The 7,193-nt window shown below is 38.2% G+C and overlaps 1 long non-coding RNA gene across 1 annotated transcript; it reads right to left on the bottom strand.

Moving 5' to 3' along the window:
* Nucleotides 1-1,754: 1,754 nt before the first annotated feature.
* Nucleotides 1,755-6,370, bottom strand: LOC108387303 (uncharacterized). The gene is made up of 3 exons (XR_005053851.2): nt 6,237-6,370; nt 5,916-6,011; nt 1,755-2,987 (listed from the first exon to the last, which is right to left on the bottom strand). It is a non-coding gene; the product is annotated as an uncharacterized lncRNA (long non-coding RNA).
* Between the last annotated feature and the right edge of the window lie 823 nt (nt 6,371-7,193).

Raw genomic sequence — 7,193 nt, 5'->3', positions numbered from 1 at the left:
TTTCAAATAAAACATGGTCATACATGCTTTCATGTTGCATGATCATTGACCCTAGTATACTCCAAGCCAGAGAGGGTAAGAATTAATATTGGCCTACCAAACATCCCATACCCTGTTTTAAGAATAAAAGGAGTCTTGTTATATGTCAATTAAATCTTTCTTTAAAAAAACAGAATAGGAGCCAGATTTCTCACTATTGGAGAAAGGAGTTACACATATGGACAGGGAAAAAACTAAAATTAGCCCTGCAGTGTTGGGTGTTTGATTGGAATTGGGAGATATTAGTGTGAACTCATAGTTTTCAATGTATATAGATACAGAATAAACAGATACATATTATACATGTATATATACAGCTTTGTCCAAAGAGAAGGCATACACACTTCTCATACTAAGCACCCACATATTGACTTCTAAATAACATACACCAGCAAATGCAACCAGCAAATGGCTGCTTTGAGGACTGCTGCAGGGAACATACAAGATAGTCTTGATAGATGTTGGTGTATGGGAAAATAAAATGTTCAAAGAATGATGGAGATATATCAGAAAGATCCAGAAGCTGGTTTTAAGGGGCTCCCACTGTCCAAACCTATGACAATATGAACATCAAAATAAATATTGATAGTAACAAACTATAATTAACTAAATAAAATGAAAACCATGAGCACATATGAATATAAATGAATGAATGAATGAAAAGTTTGATGAATAGAAAGATATAAACAGTCTCAAAGTACCTCTCCACAAAATAGTAATTACAAAAAAACAAGTATAAAAAGCTGGCAGACAATAACTTAACCACATGATTAAATTGAACATCACCAGTAATGGGATTAATAAAAAGCATGCATCACTTTACAGGATGAAATAAGAAGTCAGTCTCATTTGTATGCTATTCCTACCACAGACATATAACCTAAAACTAAACATAGGAAACATATGATAAACCCAAATTGAAAGACATACTACAAAATGATTGCAATACTTAATACTTAACACAGTCAAGCATCAACTGAGGAACGGTTCCAGACTAAAAAAGACTTTTCATTACACAAATTTTCATTGTTTTTTACAATGTGCATTTACTTCCTATTCAAAAATTTTATTCATTAAACATTTTAAATAAATATATATTTTTTAAAAATGTTAACAGTCAGACCCAAAAAATCCTATCTCAGGCTATATACTCCAGAGAATCACCTGAAAATTTGCACAACAGGCATATACAAAGGTGTTCATGGCAGCACTGCTTATAATAATAAAAAACAGGAAACAAATATTCAGAAATCAATAAAAAACTGCTGAATCTCCATTTAAAGAAATACTATGCCACAGTTAAAAGGAATGAGGTGCATCTATAAGCACTGTTAAAGGTAGACTGACAAGATACAAATAATAGCAGTAATAACATGTTATCTATTGGGGAAATTAACAGAAATTCTCCTAATTAAGTACAGACACTGCACTTACTAGACAATATTTTAAATCAATGGCATTAAACATATTCAAAGAGCTAAAGGAAACTATGAGCAAAGAACTAAAGGAAAATAGGAAACGGATACCTCAACAAATAGAGAACATCAATAAAGAGATAGAAATTACAAAAAGGAACCAAATATAAATTTTGCTACTAGAATGTATAATAACTGAAATGAATAATTTACTAGAGGAGTTTAATTGCAGATTTGGGCATGCTGGAGAAAGAATCAGTGAACTTGAAGATGTGTTAAACAAAATTATCCAGCCTGAGGAACAAAAAGAAAAAAGAAAGCTTAAGTACCTACATTAATACCAAAGTGAATTTCAGAGGAAAAAAAGATTATGTGGGACTGAGGGTCATTTTGTAAATAAAAAGAGGTCAATTAATCAATAAGATGTAAGACTCATAAGCACTTATGCACCTAATAGAATTTCAAAGTACATGAAAGAAAAACAGCACTCCAGAGAGAAAAGAACAAATTCACAATTAAAGTCAAAGATTTCAATAGCCCTCTCTCATTAATTGATAGAACAGATAGACAAAAAAATCATTAACAACACAGAAGACATGAACACACTACCAACTAATTTGACATAATTAGCATTTACACAATACCCACAAAGCAACACAAGAATATACAGCACAGACAAGATTTCTCAAGATAGAATATACTCTGCATTAAAACATAAACCATACATACACACAAATCACCAAATTTAAACTTTTCAAATTAGACAGTATGTACTCCCACAATGGAATTTTTTTAAAAACCAATACCAGAGATGATCTGCAAACATCCCCAAATACTTAGAAATTGAATACACACTTCTAAATAACCCATGGATTCAAGGTGAAATGAAAAGGGAAATGTAAAATATTTTGAACAGAGAGAAAACACAACCGAAATTTCTGAGATGAAATTAAAGCAGTGTTTAGAGAAGAATTGTAGCATTAGATGCCCATATTAGAAAAGAATGGTCTCAAATCAATGACCATAGTTTCTATCTTAAGCAAAGGGGGAGAGGAAAATTAAACATGAAGTAAGGAAAAGAATGTGAGGCAGGTAGTGCCGGGTCACAGGCAGATGAAGTTCAGGACCCTTGTAAAAAGCCCCAATCAAACTCAGCCACTTAGATAGACCTCAGCTGCTGTGACTGGTTGTGCCCTATGCAAATAAAGCTCAGCCATACAAAGGTACATAGACCTTAGCTGCTCTATGCAGATGAAGTATTATACATTCAGCCAATCAGGAGTGAGTTGTGATGTCATTAATTCAGTTCACTATCTGGTTGGTGAGTGAGACTGCCTCCTTTCAAGAGGCAATATAAACCCCAGACAGGGCAGCCCTGATGGCCATCTCTCTTGGAGTCCCTCCTGGCCAGCAGGAGCTCTTGCTTTCTCTTTTCAGTGATTAAAAGAGCTTTGCTGATTCCTCCATACTCTTGTCTGATGGCTTCATTGTTTGTCGCCTCAGAGACATGATCCTAGGGAAAAGGCATTCTGGCTGGTAACAAAAGGAAATTAATAAAAAAAGAAGAAATCAATGAAAGAGAAAAAAGAGAGAAAAATCAATGAAACCAAAAGCTTGTACCTTGGGAAAAAAAAAAAAAACCCCAGCCAGACTTACTATATAAAATCTGAAGACACAAATTATCAAGATCAAGAATAACAGAGGGGACAGCACTGTAAATCCTAAAGATATTTAAAGAATAACAAGGTAATTATCTCAACAAATTTTCACTAACAAGTCTGAAAACTCAGGTGAGATAAATTTAAGAAACACAAACTATCACAACTCACTCATTATGAAATAATTTGATAAGCTCTATAACTACAAAGGAAATTCATTTAAAATTTAAAATCTCCCCCCAAAAAGAACTCTCCAGATCTATTTGATTGCACTGGAGAATGCAGCCATATGTTTAATAAAGAGTTACCACCAATTCTACAAAATCTGTTCTAGAAAATAGAGGAGGAGGAAACATTTTCCAATTCATTTTATGACATCTGACCCCAACACCAAAATGAGACAGTCAGTAAAAAAGTAAGAAAACTACAGACCAACATTATTTAAGAATATATATATATGCAAATGTCCTTAACAAAATATTAGCAAAGAGAATTCAGCAATATGTAAAAAGAATTATACACATAATTAAACAGCATTTATTCTAGGGATGCAAGGCTAGTTCAATATTGGAAATCAATCAATGTAAGTGCCTTATTAGCAGGCTAAAGAGGAGAAACCACAAGATCATATAAATTAATGCAGAAAAGCCATTTGACAAAATTCAACACCCATTCATGACTCCAACTCAGAAAAACAGCAAAAGAGGGAACTTCTTCAACTTGATAAAAAGCATCTACAAAAAACCTACAGTAACATATTTTTGGTGGAAGCCTGAATGCTTCCACCCGAAGATCAGGAACAAGGCAAGGATGTCTGCTCCCATCACTCTCATTAAACACAGTGTTGGAAGTTCTAGCCAGTTTTATTGGTATGGTGATCAGAAAGGAGGAAATAACACTGCTCCTATTGTAGATGACATGACTGTCCACAAAAAAAAACCTGAAGAAATTCTCACTCTCACACACACACACACACACACACACACACACACACACACACACACACAAACACCTCCTGGAATTTACATGTGAGTTCAGCAAGGTCTTATATATAAAATAAACATAGAAAATCTATTGTATTTCTATATATAGCATCAATGAGTATGCAGACAAAAAATGTTAAATGTGTTATACCATTTACAGTCACTAAAAAAACAAAATATGTATAGGACTTGTATGATAAAAACTAAACAATGTTGATAAAGATATTCAAGAAGACCTAAATAAACGGAGAGCTAAACTATGTTCATGGATTAGAAGATTCAAAATATTAAACATGTCAATTCTTTGCAAATTGATATACATATTTAACACAACTGCAATCGAAATCCCTGTAGATTTTTGGTAGACAAGATTTTCTACAATTTATATGGAATGGCAAAGGAACTAGAATAGATTTTTAAAAAGTTAAAAAAGAGGAATAAAGCAGGAATAATCAACCCGACAAACTGTAAGAATTAGCTTACTGTAGCTAATGTAGTACTGACTATGTGGTATTAATAAATAAATTACAAGATCCTTCAGGTCATGAGGTCTATTTGTGCAATTCATTCTTAATTATATTAGTAATGTGTTCACATTCCAGATCTGAGACAAAATGAAACCATTCTCATTAAGGTTAAATATCCCATTTCTAAACAAAAATAAATATCTCATTCATTCTATATTGAAGTTTTAATTTATTTATTTACTTATGTCCTTGCTATTGATAGCAATATAGACTCTGGGTTTCCTACTTGATTCAATTCAGTCATTATCAATACTTATTTTGGTGCCCAACTTTTATATTTAGCTGGTTAATTCAGTCTGACTTCTGTGTTTTGATTTATCATTTTTTACTTTCTGGCACAAATGTTGCAGGCTTTTCCTATGCTTTTCCCTGGATCAGCCCAGCTATTTCTCCAAGTAACCCTGATTCCTTTAATGGAGAATGATATTTAGAAGCTAAGTGCTCATTATTATTAGGATGTCGCTGATTTTAGGCCCTCTCAGTGATCAGAGCTAGGAAACGTGTACGTTTTCCAAGCAGTTGGTTCACTGGCTTCAAACTCGGGAAAATCTAGCACTGAAACAGGTAACCACGTGAGTGGAGAACTCATCTAAGGGAGCTGAAGAAAGAAAGAAAGCACGTGGCCCAGAGCAGAACCCTTGGTTAATCAGACATTCGGGAAACGCTTTACACAGTTTTGGAATACGGCTGTATATAAACAAACACAATTGTGACCAAACATGGCAAGCAAATTATTAAAATTTCAAAAAATTATGAACTACCCAAATGTCAACAGAAAAATGTCATATTCTACCACTTAAAAGGATGTAAACAAAAATGTTTCTGATAGTTTATAATAATATAAAAGTACTTATGATAGTGTTTTCCCTTTAAAGTACTTGTTATTTAAGCCATGTAAAAATGTGCATTGTAAAATCTGGAATGAGATGCATCAAAATGTTCATAATAATTGTTTTCAATGTGGGATTCTATAAGGTTCTTCCTTCTACTTTTCCATATGTTCCAAATTCACTACATACTTCTAATAGAGGAAACAGTCACAAAAAGGATTTTCCTCCACCTCTTACTATGATAAATCATGGTGACAATTCCTAATTAACACATAAATATATTAACACCTGCAACCCGAGATTTTCTGCCCTATAAACAAGCCTGCAGGACTGTCTGCCGGACAGGCTGCTCGGGACCTGCTTCCCTGGATCCTGCAGGGGCGACCAACGGTTCTCCTCCCCGCTCTCTGCTCACTGACACTGATGCCTTGACAGGCCCGGCGTTCCCCCAAACCATTCCTACCTCACTCACTGCGGGGTCCCAGGAGCGGTGAGAACTCCTACGGCTTCTCCGAAAACAACCAGCCAGCGGTGCGCATCCGTCCTCTAGTTACGTGTCCTGAGAGGGGAGGAGATTCCGGTCTTAGCGGACAGACTGGCACCTCGGCCTCCCGCTGCCCTGACCTGCCCAGGCGCTTCGAGGCCCTGGAGCCGTGGGGCTGAGACCCTGTGCTGACGGGCGGCCCCGGGGCCGGTTCCCTGACACCCGCCCCCAGCAGTGTCCAAAGCTTTTCCCTGCCCCCTCCAGTGCTCAGGACAAGCCCCGCTAGATACTGGTCCTCACGCAGTAGATGAGATGCGAGACTCATATAACCGATGAGATGCGCGTCTGGCCGCGTCCCCTCAGAGGAGCTGCTTTGCGCACGCTTAGGGACGCGCTGTCAACGGCCAGGCGCAGCCACGCCCACTCGCGTGCGTGCGGTTGGGCGGTGACGCCGTGAGGCCTGGCCGTTAGGGGCGTGCGTGCTGTCCGGTGGTGACGCCGCGAGGCCCGGACGTTAGGGTGGAGGTGGCGGGCGGGGGGGTGGTTTCTTCTGGCCGGGCAGAAACGGTTACCCCCAGGAGCGTCCAGAAACCGTCCCCAGGACCTGTCTGTAACGACCCCGGTGCTGCTGCCATTATATAAACAAACACCAGCCTGACAGGGTGTTCGGTTGGGACAGACATTCTGTCCCTGTCCTGGCCCATGTCTGGAAACTGCTGAGTCCTGGGCCTGAGCAGTTTGAGGCTTGAGCCTCTCACCAGCACGTGGCTTTTGGGTGCAGAGATAAAATCTCACTTCACCCTCAGGTGGCTGCCTAAAGCTCAGTCAGAACCCCCAAAAATAGCTCGTGAGGGCAAATTCCTCAGATGGTGCACTTGAGCCCCATGGCCGTCTGGGTAGGCAGCCTCAGCACCCCAGGGTCTGTGCCCCTGCTGTGAGGCCAGGACTGCTGCCCACAACAGGTGGTCAGCAGACATCTGGGGAATGAGCAAGCAGAGCAAGTCACTCCTCACCAACGTGGTGCCTAGTTAAGTCCTTGAGAAGCCAAAGTCCTGAAAAGAAAATAGTGCATCCCATCTATGAATTCAAAACATTTTTCACAGCGAATCAGAAAGAAGCCAAGTAAAATTATTACCTGTTCCTTTTATGACAGCCACTTCAAAGATTTTTTTAAAGTACCAAATATCAAATTCTCCCATAAAGCAGTCCATCATTTTTCCTATCCCCTTTTGGGGGAACCTGCTCTGTTAGGCTGCT

Source organism: Manis javanica, chromosome 2, assembly GCF_040802235.1.
Source record: "Manis javanica isolate MJ-LG chromosome 2, MJ_LKY, whole genome shotgun sequence".
Taxonomy (NCBI): Eukaryota; Metazoa; Chordata; class Mammalia; order Pholidota; family Manidae; genus Manis; species Manis javanica.
This window is presented reverse-complemented; position numbering and strand designations above follow the sequence as displayed.